Here is a 22,208-nt window from a genome sequence, read left to right on the forward strand (position 1 = left end):
TTAAATCCTTTTCTTCTCCTTGTCCATTAGCTTACGAGATCTAAAATCAAAAATAGAATAATTGTGTCATTGTGAACATAGGTTTCTCACATTATGATTTCATTCTATTTGACTATTTAGTAATTTGTGATGGCCAATGTTTTGTTTTGAGATTCAGTGTCCTTAAGATATTTCCTCGTTGCTTTTAATAGACTGCTAATTTTGCTTAAAAATCTAAATTTAACTTTCCAAATTTTTTGTGGAAATAAAAATTGAAATTAGGTATCAGGTGATGGGATGATTATAGGTGTCAGACCACTCTTTGAACAAATTCCAGTGATGAATCACACAAAAATTCATCTTGCTTTCATTTTCGTAATAGTTCTGGGGAACCGTGAATCCTATAAAACCCCACAGGGTATAAGGCTACTTATCATAAGAGCTATTGAAAAGGGAAACAGATCCTCTTAACATATTCTGACCTGGAATAAATATATTTTTATATTAGAAGCTAGAATTTGGACCAGGATACAACTTCCCAATTGGTGGCCCATTTGCCACAATTGGCTTGTAGATATATTTTGTTTGGTCAGTATGGTATTTTAAAAATAAAACTGAACTGACTGTTGTCTTAAAAATTAAATATTTTACATAAAAATTCATATTTGCAGCTTTTCTTGAAAAAAAATAAATGTTCAGTTTTGGCCGTGAGGAGTCCACATTGCAACATGAGCTGAGTAGTGGCTGCCCTCTTAGCGGGGGTACACTGGCTTCAGCTCAGTTCACCAATATTAGTCCCTTATTGATTTTGTTCTTTAAAATTTTTATTTATTTTTTAATTTTTATTGTATTTGGAGTATAGTTGATTAACAATGTTGTGTTAGTTTCAGGTGTACAGCAAAGTGATTTAGTTATATATATATATGTATGTATTCTTCTTCAAATTCTTTTCCCATTTAGGTTATTACATAATATGGAGCAGAGTTTCCTGTGCTATACAGTAGGTCCTTGATGGTTATCTATTTTAAATATAGTAGTGTGTATATATCAATCCTAAACTCCCAATCTGTCCCTCCCCCCAACCTTTCCCCCTTTGGTAACCATAAATTTGTTTTCTAAGTCTGTGAGTCTGTTTCTGTTTTGTAGATAAGTTCATTTGTGTTATTATATTTTAGATTCCGCATATAGGTGATATCATATGATATTTGTCTTTGTCTGACTTACTTCACTTAGTATGATAATCTCCACGTCCATCCATGTTGCTGCAAATGGCATTATTTCATTCTTTTTAATGGCTGAGTAATATTGCATTGTATATATGTACCACATCTTCTTTATCCGTTCATCTGTCGATGGACATCTAGGTTGCTTCCATGTCTTGGCTATTGTAAACAGCGCTGCAGTGAATATTGGGATGCATGCATCCTTTCAAACCACGGTTTTCTCCAGATATATGCCCAGGAATGAGATTGCTGTGTCATATGATAGCTCTATTTTTAGTCTTTTAAGGAACCTCCATACTGTTCTCCATAGTGGCTGTATCAATTTACATTCCCAACAACAGTGCAGGAGAGTTCCCTTTTCTCCACACCCTCTCCAGCATTTATTATTTGTAGTCTTTTGACGACGGCCATTCTGACTGGTGTGAGGTGATACCTCATTGTAGTTTTGATTTGCATTTCTTAATTAGTGATGTTGAGCATCTTTTCATGTACTTCTTGGCCCATCTGTATGTCTTCTTTGGGGAAATGTCTGTTTAGGTCTTCTGCCCATTTTTTGATTGGATTGTTTGTTTTATTGATATTGAGCTGCATGAACTATTTGAAAATTTTGCAGATTAATCCCTTGTCGGTTGCATCATTTGTAAATATTTTCTCCCATTTTGTGGGTTGTCTTTTCGTTTTGTTTATGGTTTCCTTTGCTGTGCAAAAGCTTTTGCGTTGAATTAGGTCCCATTTGTTTATTTTTGGTTAGATGTAAGACCACTGATGGAATTTCAGTAGAAGTGGAAGGAACAGGAGTAAGTGGAGGGCGAGCCGCATCAGCAGCTAAGGCTACTCTTTACTGAGATTCCAGCAATGCCCAGTCTCACCTTCCAGCCCATTCTTCTCTGAAGCTCTTCCAGGAGCTTCCACTTCCCATTGCCCTTTCACCCAAAATGCCTCTTTAGGAGGTGTGTTGCCACAGGGGATACGGTAGAGCTTCTGTTCTCTCAGTGCCCTTGGAGTCTTCTACTTGTCAAATCACCTCCAGGGATTGCTGTCCTTTTCCTCACTGACAGTCACAAAATATGATTTTCTTTCTATTTAGCAGAAGTAGCTTTGGCACCGAGATGGGATTAGATGTTAGCATGGCTGCAGAGTGCCATAATAAATTGTAAGGAATTTTGGAATTAGAGCAAGTAGTGAAATCTTGGGGAAGCTATTAAATCTGGCATTTCTAATTCCGGTTGAAATGTTAATTTCACTCACCAAATACAAGTACAAAAGTATTGTTCATTATAGCTAAGAGTGTAGACATACAACATTTATATTATAGACATTTGGTATAAATTTAAGTATCCCTGTACTTACAGGGATAAGACATCCATAGCGTAGAAGGTATCCCCTTGTTAACTGCCTTGTAGGACTAGGTTATTGTCCTATACAGACACGTGCAGTGAGATTCATGTACTCTTGAAAGTTTCAGAGATTGATAGGACGAGCAAGCCATCTCATAAATTTACAGAAAATTAATATAGAGTCTCAATCTCCTCCACCTGTAAAACAGAAGCTGTTGGACTTGGTAAATTCTAATTTCCTTAGATCGTAAATACCTGCAATTTTTATAAAATAAAAAATAATTTACATGTGAAAGGTGAGAGCAGGCAAAAACTGAAATCTAAAAAATAAAACAAGGAACCTGTGGAATATACAACAGAGTTACAGAACCATGACATTATTTATGCTACATCCCAAAGATTCAAGGTTGATGCATCAGAGCTGCTCCTCATGGGCAGTGGTCCATTGCCCGAATTATTTAGTATAATGTTCCATTTTTGGGTACTCGAAAACCTCAGTAGGATACAGATTCTGCTCATTATTGCTGTGTCTTGCTGGTTTTGCTATATTCATCACTAGACTTATTATTTCATATTTATTTACTCATGCTGAGTTACATGAGTCAGTAAATTATTTCCCTGGACTCCAGTTCTGTCACAGTTATACTGAATTCAGTTATGTTCTCCTAACTTATCCTGTCTTCAGGATTTTCTTTCCCAGCATTCCCATCAGCATTCTTACTCCTTGCTTCCTCCCCAGACTTAAAAATAAAAGGTGCGCCATCATAGTTTCCATATTGATTCCCATGGCACCTTGCTTGTCACTGCTCTCAGTGTTGAAACCCTTCCTTTCTCTGAGTCATTTGTCTCTGGACTAGCTCTCCTATGTTGCAGACAGTGCTGTTGACCTTGGGGATTAATCTTTGGTTGGTGATGTATTTTTAAAAACTCATTGAAGTTCAGGTACTGTAATTTATGACTGTGGTTTACTTCAGTCAGATCTGAGATACTGTTCCTTTATTAAAATGCTGGCATTTACGTGTTGCAAACTTGTCTGCCCGAACAAAATTATTTTCTTCTTAAGCACCTTTTGCTTCTCCAGGATGACTCCATTTTGGTTCACAGCATCAAGGTCTTTTTTTCCCCCCATGACTCACTGTTCTTTCTGGGGCAAAAAAAGCATTTTACTGTACTTTCTTTTTGGTCCCAGCATCCTAAATTAGAATAAAAAGTCTTGGATTCTAGCTTTGGTTCAGCTGTTGATTATCCAGTATTGGACAAATCCCTTGCCCTCACTCCAGCTCATTTTCCTCATCAGGGAAATGGGCATACTATTGATCAGTTATCCTCTTGCACAGGATTTTTCCAAGAAAACAACCAGGTATACAGGAAAGGAATTTCAAAGTTAGAATGCCATGTATAAATAGGTTAATAGTATATTGTCATAGGCTAGCAGAGTAACTGGCAAAGAGTATAGGCATGAGGTAAATATTAAGTCATATATCCAAGTTACTATTACCTTGCATAGGTTCATAGAGTCAAAGGCAGTCTTATACTATCCCCTTTCATGTAAGGCCCAGCTAGTGTCCCTCTGCTTATTAAAGGCAAATCTGGAGTAGGATTTAAGACTCCTGGCCTGGCTTATATATAGCACAGTTTTGGACCACTGCTTCTCATTGGAGTGTACACACAGTGGATGTGTTTGACTTTATAAACCATCGCTGCCAATTTGAATGCTCCTCAGTGGGAGAAGAGAAACGTTTTTGCTCCTGTATGTTGATTCTGGGAATGAAAAATGTGGAGAAAGTAAAATTACTCTACTCATGTATCTTTCAAAGTAATCTAGAGGTTTTCTTGAAGTGTAGTTTTATTTAGTTTTAATCTTCTCTCCTTCCGGATTTCATCACACGTTCTTCAATCTAAAGCTTTCACCCAATTGTTTGCTGATTTTGGGGTTGAGGTGTAATTTTGTTCTGGCCTCTCTGCCTCCTGGGCTCTGGCTTCTCCATGTGGAGCTTAGCTTCTGTACCACCTCTGCACTGAGGTGGAACTCATTTATAAAAATAACTGTCTGATACCAAGCATTCATCCAGTTAGGGGACTTTACTGCACATACATTTTTGGGGTGTGGGCTGTTTATAGTAAGGGGTCAATTCCATAGCTGACAGCTTTCTGCAGCTTTGCCAGCCTCTATTTTTTTTTTAATGTTCTATTTCTTTTTGTTATCTCCATCTCAGATTGTCTCAAGAACTCGAAATGCTTTCCTCCGTAACTGACAAAGTCTTTTAGTTCTCCTATAAGAAAACTTTGCAGGAGCCAACACAGAGACACAGGTTAAGAGTAGGGGATGGAGAGGTATGAACTACCAGTCTATAAATAAATAAGTTACAGGGATGTAATGTGCAGCACAGGGAATATAGTCAGTATTTTATGATAATTTTGTATTTTGTGTAATCTATAAAAATATCAAATCACTATGTTTTATACCTGAAACTAATATGCTATTGTAAGTAAGCTACATTTCAATAAATAAGAAAATAAATCAAAGGCTATGCCAGTATGACAAAAAAAGGAGTAGGGGATTGGTTACTGTTACCAGATTATATTGTAATGCAATGCTAAGAGAGATTCTGGTGCACTTCTTTGTAAGTAGTATTCCTCTATTTTGATTTATAAACCCTACTTTCTTATGATTATACTGATGAAATTGTCTGAAGCCTTATGAGTCAAATTGTTCGTTTTGGATTTTATTTTGTCAGTAACAGAATGTCTAGCATAAACTGTATTAAATGATAAAACTCCAGGGTTGATTTAATCTAGCACTTGAACAGTGTCAAAAATGGTAATTTTCATGTGTGGGTGGCCCCTCTCAAAATGGTGAGTGCTAACATTTGCCAAGGCTACCTCTTTCTTGTCTGTACTCAGAGAGTATTGTCTCTCTCTCTCAACTGTAAAATTAAAATTCTGGATTCAGTGCTGACTGGATGATTTATGTTACATACTTCATTTCAAATCACTGTGATCAAGTGGATAAGATTATGCTGATTGATTTAGACCAGTAAATGTCGACCATTGCATCTGATTAAGAACTCAGTTCATCTATATGGTTCAGTATGGGTTGGGGGGTTATTTCCCAATGAAAATCTTAGGGTTGATAGCGTTTGAGTAACAGACCAACAGTTATCAACTATCCCATATGGAAAGTTTTCTCTCCTCAAATTGTGTGAATCCTAAAATGAGAAAGCCTATTATTTGTATCTACCTTAGATTACATTGATTGCCCTCTTTCAGATGCAGGGAGAGCCACTGTTGAATATTGTCAGTTATAAAGCAAATCCGTGCTTCACTGTTTCTAGACTATGGTAACCATTATTGCTGCTCACCGAATATTGGCAGCTCTCCATCTTCTGGGTGCAGAGTAGGCTTCACCTTCATGGCCCCCTATGGTTGGATGAGACCCTGTGACTAGGTCTGGCCTATACATATATATATATTTATTTTTTTCAGTGAACTTTTTTTTTCTCTTTGTATTTTATTTTTTAATTTTTATTTATTATTTATTTTTCTTATTAGTCATCCATTTTATACACATCAGTGCATACATGTCAAACCTAATCGCCCAATTCATCATACCACCACCCACATCCCCCACCACTTTCCCCCCTTGCTGTCCATACACTTTTTTCTCTACTTTTCTGTCTCAATTTCTGCCCTGCAAACCAGTTCATCTGTACCATTTTCTAGGTTCCACATATATGCGTTAATACACGATATTTGTTTTTCTCTTTCTGACTGACTTCACTCTGTATGGCAGTTTCTAGATCCATCTGCGTCTCTACAAATGACACAAGTTTGTTCTTTTTTATGGCTGAGTAATATTCCACTGTATATATGTACCACTTTTCTTTATCCATTTGTCTGTCGACGGGCATTTAGGTTGCTTCCAACACCTGGCTATTGTAAATAGTGCTGCAGTGAACATTGGGGTGCATGTGTCTTTTTTTTTTTTTTTTTTGCGGTACGTGGGCCTCTCACTGTTGTGGCCTCTCCCGGTGCGGAGCACAGGCTCCGGACGTGCAGGCTCAGCGGTCATGGCTCACGGGCCCAGCCGCTCCGCGGCACGTGGGATCTTCCCGGACCGGGGCACGAACCCGTGTCCCCTGCATCGGCAGGTGGACTCTCAACCACTGCGCCACCAGGGAAGCCGCATGTGTCTTTTTGAATTATGGTATTCTCTGGGTATATGTCCAGTAGTGGGATTGCTGGGTCATGTGGTAATTCTAATTTTAGTTTTTTGAGGAACCTCCATACTGTTCTCCATAGTGGCTGTATCAATTTACGTTCCCACCAACAGTGCAAGAGGGTTCCCTTTTCTCCACACCCTCTCTAGCATTTGTTGTTTGTAGATTTTCTGATGATGCCCATTCTAACTGCTGTGAGGTGATACCTCATTGTAGTTTTGGTTTGCATTTCTGTAATAATTAGTGATGTTGAGCAGCTTTTCATGTGCTTCTTGGCCATCTGTATGTCTTCTTTGGAGAAATGTCTATTTAGGTCTTCAGGCTGTTTTTGGATTGGGTTATTTGTTCTTTTAATATTGAGCTGCCTGAGCTGATTATATATTTTGGAGATTAATCCTTTGTCCATCGATTCATTTGCAAATATTTTCCCCCATTCTGAGGGTTGTCTTTTCATCCTGTTTATGGTTTCCTTTGCTGTGCAAGAGCTTTGAAGTTTTATTAGGTGCTATTTGTTTATTTTTGTTTTTATTTCCATTACTCTAGGAGGTGGATCAAAAGAGATCTTGCTGTGATTTATGTCAAAGAGTGTTCTTCCTATGTTTTCCTCTAAGAGTTTTATAGTGTCCGATCTTACATTTAGGTCTCTAATCCATTTTGAGTTTATTTTTGTGTATGGTGTTAGGAAGTGTTCTAATTTCTTTCTTTTACATGTAACTGTCCAGTTTTCCCAGCACCACTTATTGAAGAGACTGTCTTTCTTTTCTCCATTGTATATCCTTGCCTCCTTTGTCAGAGATTAGTTGACCATAGGTGCGTGGGTTTATCTCTGGGCTTTCTATCTTATTCCATTGATCTGTATTTCTGTTTTAGTGCCAGTACCATATTGTCTTGATTACTGTAGCTTTGTAATATAGTCTGAGTCGGGGAGTCTAATTCCTCCAGCTCCGTGTTTTTTCCCTCAAGACTGCTTCGGTTATTTGGGGTCTTCTGTGTCTCCATACAAATTTTAAGATTTTTTCTTCTAGTTCCGTAAAAACTGTCATTGGTAATTTGATAGGGATTGCATTGAATCTATAGATTGCTTTGGGTAGTATAGTCATTTTGACAATATTGATTCTTCCAATCCGAGAACATGTTATATCTCTCCATCTATTTGTATCATCTTCAATTTCTTTCATCAGTGTCTTATAGTTTTCTGCATACAGGTCTTTAGTCTCCCTCAGTAGGTTTATCCCTAGGTATTTTATTCTTTTTGTTGCAGTGGTAAATGGGAGTGTTTCCTTAATTTCTCTTTCAGATTTTTCATCATTGGTGTATAGGAATGCAAGAGATTTCTGTGCATTAATTTTGTATCCTGCCACTTTACCAAATTCATTGATTAGCTCTAGAAGTTTGGGGTTTTTTTGGTTTTTTTTTTTTTGCAGTACGCAGGCCTCTCACTGTTGTGGCCTCTCCTGTTGTGGAGCACAGGCTCCAGATGCACAGGCTCAGTGGCCATGGCTCACGGGCCTAGCTACTCTGTGGCATGTGGGATCTTCCCGGACCGGAGCACGAACCCACGTCCCCTGGATCGGCAGGTGGACTCTCAACCACTGCGCCACCAGGGAAGCCCTAACTTTGGGTTTTGTTCATTCTTCTTTCTCTAGTTCCTTTAGGTGTAAGGTTAGATTGTTTATTTGAGATTTTCCTTGTTTCTTGAGGTAGGCTTGTATTGCTATAAACTTCCCTTTTACAACTGCTTTTGCTGCATCCCATAGGTTTTGGATCATTGTGTTTTCCTTGTCCTTCGTCTCTAGGTATTTTTTGATTTCCTCTTTGATTTCTTCAGTGATCTCTTGGTTATTTAGTAACGTATTGTTTAGCCTCCATGTGTTTGTGTTTTTTACATTTTTTTCCCTGTAATTCATTTCTAATCTCTTAGCATTGTGGTCAGAAAAGATGCTTGATATGATTTCATTTTTCTTAAATTTACTGAGGCTCGATTTGTGACCCAAGATGTGACCTATCCTGGAGAATGTTCTGTGCGCACTTGAGAAGAAAGTGTAATCTGTTTTTGGATGGAATGTCCTATAAATGTTAATTAAATCTACCTGGTCTATTGTGTCCTTTAAAGCTTGTGTTTCCTTATTAATTTTCTGTTTGGATGATCTGTCCATTTGTGTAAGTGAGGTGTTCAAGTCCCCCACTATACACAACACTATTGTGTTACTGTCAATTTCCTCCTTTAGAGCTGTTAGCAGTTGCCTTGTGTATTGAGGTGCTCCTATGTTGGGTGCACATATATTTATAATTGTCGTATCTTCTTCTTGGATTAATCATTTGATCATTACGTAGTGTCCTTCCTTGTCTCTTTTAACATTCTTTATTTTAAAGTTTATCTGATATGAGTATTGCTACTCCAGCTTTCTTTTGATTTCCATTTGCATGGAATATCTTTTTCCATCCCCTCACTTTCAGTGTGTATGTGTCCCTAGGGCTGAAGTGGATCTCTTGTAGACAGCATATAGATGGGTCTTGTTTTTGTATCCATTCAGCAAGCCTGCATCTTTTGGTTGGTGCATTTAATCCATTCACATTTAAGATAATTATCAATATGTATGTTCCTCTGACCATTTTCTTAATCGTTTTGGGTTTGTTTTTGTAGGTCCTTTTCTTCTCTTGTTTTTCCCACTTAGAGAAGTTCCTTTAGCATTTGTTGTAAAGCTGGTTTGGTGGTGCTGAATTCTCTTAGTTTTTCCTTGATTTTAAAGCTTTTGATTTCTCCATCGAATCTGAATGAGATCCTTTCCAGGTAGAGTAATCTTGGTTGTAGGTTCTTCCCTGTCATCACTTTAAATATGTCATGCCAGTCCCTTCTGGCTTTTAGAGTTTCTGCTGAGAAATCAGCTGTTAACCTTATGGGAGTTCCCTTGTATGTAATTTGTTGTTTTTCTCTTGCTGCTTTCAGTAATCTTTCCTTTAATTTTTGTGCCAATTTGGTTACTATGTGTCTCGGCATGTTTCTCCTTGGGTTTATCCTGTATGGGACTCTCTGTGCTTCCTAGACTTAGGTGGCTATTTCCTTTCCCATGTTAGGGAAGTTTTCGACTATAATCTCTTCAAATATTTTCTCGGGTCCTTTCTCTCTTCTCCTTCTGGGACCCCCTATTATGTGAATGTTGTTGCGTTTAATGTTTTCCTGGGGTCTCTTAGGCTGTCTTCATTTCTTTTCATTCTTTTTTCTTTATTCTGTTCTGCAGCAGTGAATTCCACCATTCTGTTTTCCAGGTCACTTATCTGTTCTTCTGCCTCAGTTATTCTGCTGTTGATTCCTGCTAGTCTGTTTTTCATTTCAATTATTGTATTATTCATCTCTCTTTGTTCATTAATTCTTCTAGATCTTTATTAAACATTTCTTGCATCTTCTCGATCTTTGCCTCCATTCTTTTTCTGAGGTCCTGGATCATCTTCACTTTCATTATTCTGAATTCTTTTTCTGGAAGATTGCCTATCTCCATTTCATGTAGTTGTTTTTCTGGGGTTTTATCTTCTTCCTTCATCTGGTACATAGCCCTCTGCCTTTTCATCTTGTCTGTCTTTCTGTGAATGTGGTTTCCATTCCACAGGCTCCAGTATTGTAGTTCTTCTTGCTTCTGCTGTCTGCCCTTTGGTGGATGAGGCTATATGAGAGGCTTGTGGAAGTTTTCTGATGGGAGGGATTGGTGATGGGTAGAGCTGGGTGTTGCCCTGGTTGGCAGAGCTCAGTAAAACTTTAATCTGCTTGACTGCTGATGGGTTGGGCTGGGTTTCCCTCCCTGTTGGTTGTTTGTCCTGAGGCAACCCAACACTGGAACCTACCTGAGCTCTTTGGTGGGGCTAATGGCGGATTCTGGGAGGGCTCATGCCAAGAAGTACTTCCCAGAACTTCTGCTGCCAGTGTCCTTGTCTCTTGGTGAGCCACAGCTGCCCCCTGCCTCTTCAGGAGGCCCTCCAACACTAGCAGGTAGGTCTGGTTCCGTCTCCCCTGGGGTCACTGCTCCTTCCCCTGGGTCCAGATGCGCACACTACTTTGTGTGTGCCCTCCAAGAGTGGATTCTCTGTTTCCCCCAGTCCTTCTGAAGTCTTGCAATCAAATCCCGCTAGCCTTCAAAGTCTGATTCTCTAGGAATTCCTCCTCCCATTGCCAGAATCCCAGGTTGGGAAGCCTGACGTGGGGCTCAGAACCTTCACTCCAGTGGGTGGACTTCTGTGGGTATAAGTGTTCTCCAGTTTGTGAGTCACCCACCCAGCAGTTATGGGATTTGATTATATTGTGATAGCGCCCCTCCTACCATCTCACTGCGGCTTCTCCTTTGTCTTTGGATGTGGGGTATCTTTCTTGGTGAGTTCCAGTGTCTTCCTGTCGATGATTGTTCAGCAGTTAGTTGTGATTCCCGTGTTCTTGAAAGAGTGAGTGAGAGCGTGTCCTTCTATTCCGCCATCTTGAACCAGTCTATCTCAGTGAACTTTTTAATGGAAGTGACATGTATCACTATTGGACCAGAACATATAAATGCCAGGGCAGAGCCAGATCTTATAAATGCTAATGAAGGACTCTTAAGATTTTTTTTTTCTTTCACAGCATCTGGCATAGGTCCAGGGAGGATCTCAGAGTAAGGACAAAGAGGAAATACTGAGCAGAGCTTCCAGCTGACTGCTGATGGACATAGAGAATGGGTAAGAAATAAAACTTTGTTCTTTTAAGCCACTGAGAGTTGAGGATTGACTGTTGAGTTGAGGATTGACTGTTGAGTTGAGCCTATCCTACCCTACCTAGTAATCTAATTTTGTTCTAGCATATTGTCACCCAGAGGGCCAACGGCTACACTTTCCAGTCCACTCTTGGGGTCACGTGACTGTGTTTTCCCCAACAGAATAGGAAAGAAACTGATATATTCAACTTCCATATTACTTGTTTGAAAGGGTATCTGTTTCCCTGGGCTACAGTGCCGACTGGGAATGACAGCCTCTGCAGTTGTGGAAGTCTCATGTTGAGGATGGCAGAGCTCACCCCATGTCTTTGGTCCATGGATGACTTACTTGATCAAAGACAGCTACTAGCTCAGTGCTTTATATAAGAGAGAAATAAGCATCTATGTTCTTTAAATCCCTGCATTTGGAGTGTTTACCGAAGTAGTCTATTTTTTACCGTGACAAATATATCAGTTGGGTAGGACAGCATTCAAGGTGAAGAAGCGGGACATTAAGATTACAGTGCGTGGTACTTCCTGTGAATGTGCTTCTTGTTTAATAGGAAAGTTAAGAAATAGGAAAATTTAGCATTTAGAGAAAACTGTGAAACAGAATAGGGTTGATACATCATGTTATGCTGAGAGGAACGTGCACTTTGAAGGTAGTCAGACACAAAGTGAGATCTGAGTTTAGACTCCGTTACCTGCTAATTATATGATGTTGGGCAAGTGATTATAAAATGTACAATGATTATTATTTTGTAGGGTTGATGTAGTTATTATCATCCTATAAGTTGTCTAGAGAAGTTCATGACAAATAATGGACATTCAATTGAAGTAGCTATTGTTAGTGTTAATTCAAAGTAGTTTGCATAAGCAATTAAATTTCAAAGAAAGGATACATTTGCAAGGGGCAGCAAAATTAGAGAATGTTTTGCGTAGATAATGGGAAGAAAACTGAAATTTGAAAGCTATAAAGGATTTGCCCTAAGAGAGAAGGTAGGTGAGTTGAGGCAGAGTTAAACAGATGTGTAGGAGCCCAGGGTGAAATGTGCAGAGGAGGGATGGGGCCTGGAGGAGATCAGACAAAGTACAGCAGGAAAGGTAATTAGAAGAGAGTTAAGAGAGAAGGATGGGAGTGCATCTTAATTCTTCTCTCACTGCTAGCATATAGCAAAGTCAAGGATAGATCCATTTGGTGAGACTTGAAAGATATCATTTCAGGACCCCCTTTGTTGGGAGAAAGAATCCGAGATTACAAATATAAATTTAGGCACTGCTAAGTAAATAGCAGCAGGTCTGTGATCCGTTCTATTCCCTTACCAGGGAAGGGGGATGCTTCTAGGAGAGAAAGAAGGTGACTTCATCAGATTTCAGTGTAGACTTCCTAATAACAGATCTCGTAACAAGTGAACCAATGGTATTTGCTATCAGAAAAGTTACTGTCTTTGGATTATTTTTCCAGAGGATAAACTTAGTTCTCTAGGATTGCTTGTGGAAGTTAAACTTTTATGGGATGGCTCTGGGGAAGATGTCACATTAACTATGTAGCTATCTAAAAATAAAATGGAGATGTTTTAATGACAGGAATGCCTCCTTCTATGTAAGGGGTGTGACTGTACATATCATTTAGAGATTTCACTTACTAATCTAGGCCCAGAACTCATCTAGGGAGCTTCAGTGGAGGCCCTGGATCTTTTCCTGCTTTGCCTAAGCCTCATGATTACTTGAATTCTTTAAATTACTAGTAATGCTTGATCTAGTCTGATTAGAGAATTGATCTCTGATTTGTGTAAGTCTAATAAACAATATGATTTTTCATGTCATTTCACATTGGTGCATTGAGCAGGGTTGTATTTCAGATCCACAAATCCCAATAGCTAAGAAATTTATTATTATTATTATTTTGGCTAAAAAATGAGGAGATGGGGAAATATCATGAAGACTTGACATCAGGTTAGTGGCCTGTCAGTCTTTGAAATGGTGAAAACCCAATGTGTTATTACTGAAATAAGTCTTATCAGTGGAATTTGTAGAAAAATCCACCTATATATGGGGAAATGGCTAAATGGATAGACAAAGAGTGGTTGAAAAGGGGGCAGATTAGTTAAAAATTCTATTCACTGGTCATTGTTAGCAGCCTTGATAAAAGATAGACTTCTAAAAGAAGAGTAGATGGCAGTGGGAAAAGATAAAATCATTAAGGTCAGATTTTTCCAGTCCTGGAAAGCGTCTCATGTCTCTTCAATAACCAGGAGAGGTGTTACTTTCATTAGCGAAGTAACTCAACTACAACGGTTGGTTACTCAGAAGTTTATATAAGCATCTGGAGACCCAGTCAGGTAACTTTGGAATCCCTAGAGATCCTTTCTGTTCAAGCCTTAGCACACTTAAAAGCAAATCATCAGAAAAGCCTGGAGAATTATTATTGGCATAATCTCTTAGAAATAGCAATCAGGGAGGTATACAGTTGACACTATATATCGCTGAATGGAAGTGATTATTTGGGTTGATGGCTGATCCCCAAGTTGCTGAGAGCTTTGATGAGCAAAGGCATCTGGATGGTCTGCAACGAACAAGCTGCAGTGGACAAGGGTGAGAGAGATTCTCAGCCTCACTCTTACCTCTTAAGCCATGGAAAATTTCCTCTGACTGTCCTGTCTGAAGAAGTTTACTCCCTCAGCTAAAGGCTAAGCCATAAAGTCCAAAAAAGATGACTGAAAGGCCAAGATCTGCTTGCTTAATCTCTGCCAAGGGGTCTTAGACTGTACGCAGTGATTAGAGCAAGTGGCCTGGTGAGCAAAACCTTCTTAGGAACGTTAACTATAGGTGTTCAGTGTAAAATTACTCCTGTGGGTGTGGGAGAGTAGGGAGTGTGCTTTGAGTGGCATGGCGATAGAGCTGGGAGGAGGGTTGGAGGTGCTCCTGAGGGAACCAAGGTAGGAGTAGAGTTAGGATTTGGGAAGCGTGACTGGAAAGGATAGGCCCCTGCCTTTTTCCAAGAGTGCATGCTTGGTATGGGTATTATGTGCAAATAGGGCATATTACCGTTTATAAGGAGGATATCTGCTAAATCCACCTTTCATGCAATTTTAATTGGCCATGATAAATGGGAACCTTTTGAACCAAGCCTTCCTCAGTAATAAGCATTAAGCTATAGAGAGTTCCAAGAGGGAAATGAAATTGCTGCTCTCATTAAGAAATGGTTGCTGTCTCTCTCTTTAATAGTTCTGTGTGGATAGTACTTATGGAAGACAGTGTTTAGAGGTTAATACTAGACTGTGGAGGGTCAACCAAGGTAGTTTATTTGGTTCCTGCAGCTGTGTTTGACACAATGGATTCCACAAGGAAGTACAGAAGACCAGTGGGGGCTGGTATGATGTTACCTCCTTGGCTGACACATTCTTTTCAATAGCAGATTTGGAGCCCAGCCAGGTACAGTTTGCAATCTTGTGGAATGGAAATCAGTATGCACTCATTGTTTTGATACAGAGAAATTTGAATTCTCAGGCATATGTCCACAATCTAATGAGGGAGGACTTGGACTTGATAACCAATAGAGCAAGGTAGTATACTGCCTTAATGACATGATTATCACTGAGTCCTCAGAGGAAGAAGCTCTGGAGGACAGAAAGAGGCTGGCTGACCTATCCAGCTAAAATTCAAGGCCTGGCTCAGTCTGAAATTCCTGGGAATTACGTGGATTGGAACAATCCAGGTCATTCCCCTGAGAAATACATTCTCAGAGACCCTGCCAAGAGGAAAGACACTAGAAGCCATCAGGACTGTTCACATGTTGGAGAAATTACACTCCTCTTCTAGGACCCCTCATGGCCCCTCTTCACAAAGGCACTAGAAAAATTTGAATGTGTAGAGGGCTATGAGCAGAGAAATAATGGTTAAAAGAATTAGAGAAGTTGGTGGTGCAGGCAGCCGCACTTGGTCACCGTGAATCATAATTGACTGTACGTAGACCAGAGCTTTCGGCAGAAATGAAATAAAGTGAAGACATCTTGGATTTTGGATTTATAAACTATCTGAAGCAGCTGCTCAATGTAGACCATTGGAAAGCAGCTGTCAGTTACGAGGCAGTGGTGAAAACAACCCACAGGAGAGACATCGCAGGTGGGAAAAACCAGTCATCGTCTTGGGTGATATCAAAGCAATTTGAATGGGGAGGGAGAAACCAGCAAAATTCAGTCATAAAGTGGCAGTGCCGTATTCAAAAGCATGCCAAGGGTGGGATTCAGGAGGGGCTCACCACATACGCAAGGAGGTTGACTTTATAGAGCTTTTGTAAATAAACCTGGAATCTACTAATGTATTGGAAAACATCACGTGAACTGTGTATCTATGTATAAAATGGAGATGTGTCAGGATCCGCATGGCTCCCACTGTGAGGCGACTGTACACTTTGCATAGAGATGTCTTGTGTTAACTTGGGCTCAGATATGAGAAGAAAGTCCCAGGGGGAGCTGCATTTGAGGCCCTGGCTCTTTCCCACTTTGTCTCTGCCTCATAACTGCTTTATATCTATGAAATTATTATTATTTTTGCGGTACACGGGCCTCTCACTGCTGTGGCCCCTCCCGTTGCGGAGCACAGGCTCCGGACGCGCAGGCTTAGCAGCCATGGCTCACGGGCCTAGCCGCTCCGCGGCATGTGGGATCTTCCCGGACCGGGGCACGACCCTGTGTCCCCTGCGTTGGCAGGCGTACTCCCAACCACTGCGCCACCAGGGAAGCCCCTCTATGAAATTATTGATGATGAAAGATGTCTAATTGTAGGAGTCTGATTTGACAATAGGATTGGACGTTATCTCAGTTATGGAAGGAAACATTTACTTGGAAGAATAAAAGTAATCACAACAAATCACAAATCTGAAAAATGAATGAATATCCAGAAAAATGATATTTTTATTACTTAGCACCAGACTCCTCTAGGACACTCTTCTTTTCTACACGATTTGGCTGCATCCTTTATAATCACCTCTTCCTATGATAATCATCTTGAAGTATCATTTTGTGTAGGAAGAGTAGAAAGATAGTTCTGTCTTTCCTCTAGCATGAATACTTTATTTTTCATTATTGATGAGTCAGGCTAGGGGTCTAGGAGAAATAAATCCTCTGCTTAGAGTTTTACATGACTGAGGATGGAAAATCCTTCATAAAGTGTTCTTTGGTACATTTCAGACCTTGTTTCTCCTCCACTACACTCATATTTTAGAACATCTGCATATCACCTGGCCCTGCAATTCTTGTCAGGACACTGGGTGAGTTGGTCAGTGGGTGGCAGAAGTATTCCTGAAAGCCATTTCTGTTAGGGTGGCTGGAAGTAAGTATGCATGATAGTGACTGTGAACAGCCCAAATAATCCCCAAGCACAAACTAAATGTTCTGTCTGCTCCTTCAACTGGATCCTTCAAATCTCTACAGTCATTTCAGTATCACTTGACATGAGGGCAAGTCTGACAAATGGAAGGCATGAGTGGAAAGGGCAGTGGTCCTAAGTAATTAAGAAAAAAAGTTTTGATTTTGTCAGTTTCACATATGATGCTGTGAACACAGTGCTGGGGGCCCTTCCCAGGGCCTTGGAAGAGACCTGTGCCAGTGAGGAGCCCTGAATATTAAACTTCATTACCTTCCTACTAAATGTACCTCTGAGTGGGACCAGATCATGAAAGGATTTGAAAATGGCATAGGAAGCTGGGTCTGATGTAGTTTGCATCTCATATACGCAGAGAACATTATTATGACCAGATAGCTTAGAAATTCAGAGTGAGTTAAAGATATGTGAGATGGGTAAGTGGTCTTCATATGCTAAAAGTATCGAGTCAGTACTCATCCAATTATCTTGTTATAATATCAAAGCTCTTCAGAGAAAAATGTTTCGTCTTTGCTGAAGTTTTTCTAATGGGATACTGGGGGATGGAAGAATTGTATTAAAGAAGTAGGATTGGTTTCACCAGAGCTAAATGCATTAGCAGTGCATTAAATCATCCTCTGGCTACATCAGTTGGCTCTCAGTTTCCTAAAGCACCACCAAAAACATTCTAGCTGAATCTTTTATCAAGGCCATCACACATTTCAGACTTTGAAAATCCAGTGCCCTCATTCTGATTTATTTTTTATCCTGCCTAAACAAATCTTCAACCATGAACATGCTTCTTCATTTGAAAAACAAGGAGTGTTCACATTATTAAAATACTTGCCCTTTAGTTGGCATTATCAGAAAAAGAAAGCTCTAGTGGTTGCCAAAACTGAAAGAATAATGCTGCAGTGGAGGAAGCAGATTTAGAGATTGATTTGTCTGATGATTTAAGACAGAGAAATTTTGCACTGCTGAAGAAGTGGAAACATCTGAGACTCAGTCAGTGGAATGCTGACCTCTCTAGTGGCAGCAGTAATCTTCCCCCCCTTGAAATGGAGACATGGCCAGAAATAGCATCCTTATTACAGCTGTTCCCGCACCCAGCCTAGTGACATTATGTTAAACATGGGCCAGTGCACAGTTGGGTTGAGTTGGTGAATATTCCCTGTTCTGATTATAGACCTGCATATTCAATTGTGTACCATGCATTTTCTTTTAGGTTAGCATTGGCACTTTAAATTAACATGTCTACCACAAAACCCCATGTTTTGTTTACTGATCTGATGCTCTAAAATCTGCTCCCCAGTGTATATTTCCTACATTGGTAATTGCTCCTCTCTCAACTTGAGTACCCAGTTTTGTGAACACTATCCTCTCTGCCTCTGTCTTAATGTAATTCTTTATTATTGTGCATGTGTTTACCATGGTAGCTTCCTTACAGCCTTCTCTGCCTTCAATTTTTCTTTCTCAAATCCACATTTCCAAATAAAATACAACTGTAATATTCTTAAAAAGCAAAACAAAATAAATCCTACCATGCCAGTCATTAACTTAAAACTATTCAGTGGTTCTGTCTTGCCATCAGTGTAACCTCCATTTTCCACCATGACATACAGGAGTTTCTGTGTCTGGTCTTTGCCAATTTTTCCAGTTTTACTGACTGCCCTAGTAAAGCTCTTCCAGCCCCATTCCAGCTATACCAAAGTCCTTCTAATATGTTCTTTAGTCTCTTTGCCTTTGCATAAGCTATTTTCCTCTGCCTGGAATGTTTTTCCCCCACTTCTCTGCTACAAGGCTAAGATTTCCTCATCCTATAACCTGTCTCTTCTCTATGCTTTTAAGTACCCTATTTTCTAAATATTTTTAATATTTTTCCATATGTAAATTATTACTCTATATTAAAACTATGTGTTTCGTTGTCTATGAGGACAGGAACTATCCTGTCCTCATTCCTTTGTATTCCTAGTACTTTGTATTCCTAGTACTCAGATCACTCTTGAAATATGTTAACTACTCAAGAAACAGATGTGTATTTGATGAATGAATAAATGTAGGCTGTAACTAACAACAGACCACTCATTCACCCTCCAAGAAACATGCTATTTTTGAGAAGTCCATTAGATATTTGTAAAGCAGGTAAAGCTTGCTGAAAAACATCCTGTATACCCAGAGTAAAATATGATTGGTCCTATCATTGAGACAGAAGATAATGGTACCAAATATTAAATACCCTGTGTTTGATGTTTTACTGACTACAGAGGAACACTATGTTAGATTCATCTAGGAATATTTGAGACTGTCAGGTCAAATTGATGGTATGAGTGTGTTATATGAGACAAGTACCGTTCATAACATGAAATATATAGCAGGTCTGTGTTAGGGGAGAGCCAGTAGAAATGGAACATGAGACATGGATTTGAGAGACATTTGGGACTGGTACCAAACAATCATGGAAGAGTAAATAAGTTTATTAACATGGTCATGCACCTGTGGAAGATGATACTACAACCCAGTCTTACTATGATGCACCCTTATTTGAGATTGTATGATTTAGAACGGTTGACTTAGAGTGGATGCAACTCCCTTTATAAAAATTAAAAAAAATTTAACCCTCCATTGATGGTCATTGCACTTTAAGACTGAAAAGAAATTCTGAAAATTCATAGTACAGTAGAGAAGTAGTAGTAACACAGACGTATAGCAAAAGTGGAAAGGATAGGAAGGAATAAAAACTAGCCTTTACTGGGAGATAAGTTACATAACATACAAAGGACAGGCGATGCATATGAAGCAGAGGCCAATAGTGATCAAGAGCATTGGCTTATAACCCTTGTGCTACAGTCTCCTCACTGTGTGACCTTGGGCACATCACTTAACTTCTCTGTTTCTTGTATCATATTCAACAGTAGAGTTATTCTGAATCTTAAAATAAATATGTGCAAAGGGCATGGCACAGAGCATGGCATGTTTTATGTGCTGAATAAATATATGCCACTTTTTGTCAAGCCACGTTGCAGGTATTTTGCATTTATAATCTCATTAAGTCTTTAAAAAAATTTTTAAAAAACTTCAGACAATCAATTTATTAAAACTACTCAGTATTTAAAATGTTTAAAATATTTTATTAATTTTGTATTACCATAGATAATTTAAAAAATTGTGTAAGATACAATGGATCAGATCGAGGACAGTGTTTGGTACTCACATGGATTCATAGTTCCCTTGCAAGGTGCAAAGGGTCCTTGTATTAGAGATTGGAAAGCTATTTCCTTCTCACAAATAATTACTTTGGAAACCCTTGAGATAAGCAATATTAGTTCAGTTCTGTAGCATATAATGGTTTCTTCAGCAACATTATAATTTGCCATGTAAATATATATTTTGATATGTTTTGAAACAAATTATAAAATAGGTCATGTATTTAGCTATTAATCTGCCTCCTCCAAACCTTAGAGATTTATTATGTAAAGCATTCTATAAACAGACTTTAAAGGAAGAATGTAAAATAGGCTTTATTTTATGTAAAGGAAACACTAATATGTGTGGATCATTGACCTGTTAAATGTCTAAAATAACTTTCATTTTATCATCTTTGGTTAAGTACATCTGTAGTTCTTATGTATGTGCCCAGGTTTCTTGTTACAAGCTACTGACTAACATGGGACCAGAAATATAAGTGGATTTTACTGGTCACTTAAGCAGTGTTTCTGCCTCTGCATCAAGTTGCATCCAAGAGCTAATTGAGGGTGAAACTTTCTTAGTTAATCACATATTGATAGGTTGAGGATCTCAATGTACTAGTAGACTGATTATCCTAATTTAACCAAACATATTCCATAAAGCCAAAACTATTAGCTAGTAATCTTGATTTTTCTGTATTTTAAATCATACAAGTTTAGACCAGTGCAAGAAGGAAGCAGAACCTAGTCTTAAATTGATTGTGTTTGCAAAAGCTTTGCCTCAGGTGTTTTCATAAACCTGAGTCTGCAAAATTTTTAATTGGAAGAATATAACCTAGGAGAATACTTAAGAGCAGTGCTCTTAGAGTGACAGTAATCTACAGTGTCTCCTTATTACTAATCTTGTGAAATCCAAATACCCATGTCGAGTAATAATTTTCTTCCATAAACCATCCCATATTTTTAGTATCATCTCTCTTTATTTTCAGTAAATCTTTCTATTCAACCAGAACGATAAGTTTGCTAACTTGAACATTAATTTTTACATTTTCAGTTTAAATTTCTGTTCTAATTTAAAGGTTTTATATACAAGAAGTAAAAAAAAAAAAAAATCATTAAAGTTTGTGAAAGTCTCCCTCTTTCTGCACATTGGATCCATACTTAAGAACTTGGCTCCTGAAATTGCCCCTCCTTTCACTTTCATTTCTGCATCATTAACTTTTCCCTTTTATTTTTTTTTGGATCTAAACAGCAAATCCCAAATTTTCAAAAAATTTCCAAGTAACTTAATTGCAACGCAGAACAAAATTCAATAATATTTATAAAAATACAGAAATATCTACCATCCCACAAGTTAAAGTTCAAAATATTTTTGACATCAAATAAAAAATGACCGTACATACACATAAGCAGGAAAATATAAACCATAAAGAGGAGAAAAAATCAATTAAAAGTGACTCAGTGATAAAAAGTGAGACAAAAATTCAACTGGATGAAGACATAGCAATGGAAACTATCCCAAGTGAAATAATAAGATAAATGATCAGAGCAACATAATATACGTGTAATTTGAGTACACAAGAGAAGTGGGGAGGTGTACAGAAAATGCATTTGAAGAAGTAATGACGGAAATGTTTCTGAATTTGTTGGAAAGTATACACCCACAAATACAGGAGGCTCCATGAAGTCCAAGCACAAGAACCATGAGGAAGATGGAAATAGTCCATATAATAATCACAGTGCTCAAAACCTGTGATAAAGAGAAATCTTAAAAGCAAACAGAGAAAAACGACCCATTATGTACAGATGGAAAGAGCTGAGAATGTGGCACGATTTTCATCAGCAACAATGCAAGTGAGAAGAAAGTTGAGTAATATCGTAGAATACTGAAATTAAAAACAAACAAAAAACGCCTGTCATCATAGAATTCTATCTTTAGCGAAATACCTTACAAAAGGAAAGCAAAACAAAGATGATTTTCAGAAATTCAAAAGCTGAATTTCATCATCAGCAGACCCACACTGTGATAAATGTTAAAGGAAATTATTCCAGCAGAAGGAAAATAATATCCAATTTCACGTTTGAAATTTGGATCTATACAAAAGAAGGATGGTCACTGGAAAATGGCAATTAAATGAGTAAACACGTGTGTTAGTTTGCTAGGGCTGCCATAGTCAAGTACCACAACCTG

This window comes from Delphinus delphis, chromosome 21, assembly GCF_949987515.2.
Source record: "Delphinus delphis chromosome 21, mDelDel1.2, whole genome shotgun sequence".
NCBI lineage: Eukaryota > Metazoa > Chordata > Mammalia > Artiodactyla > Delphinidae > Delphinus > Delphinus delphis.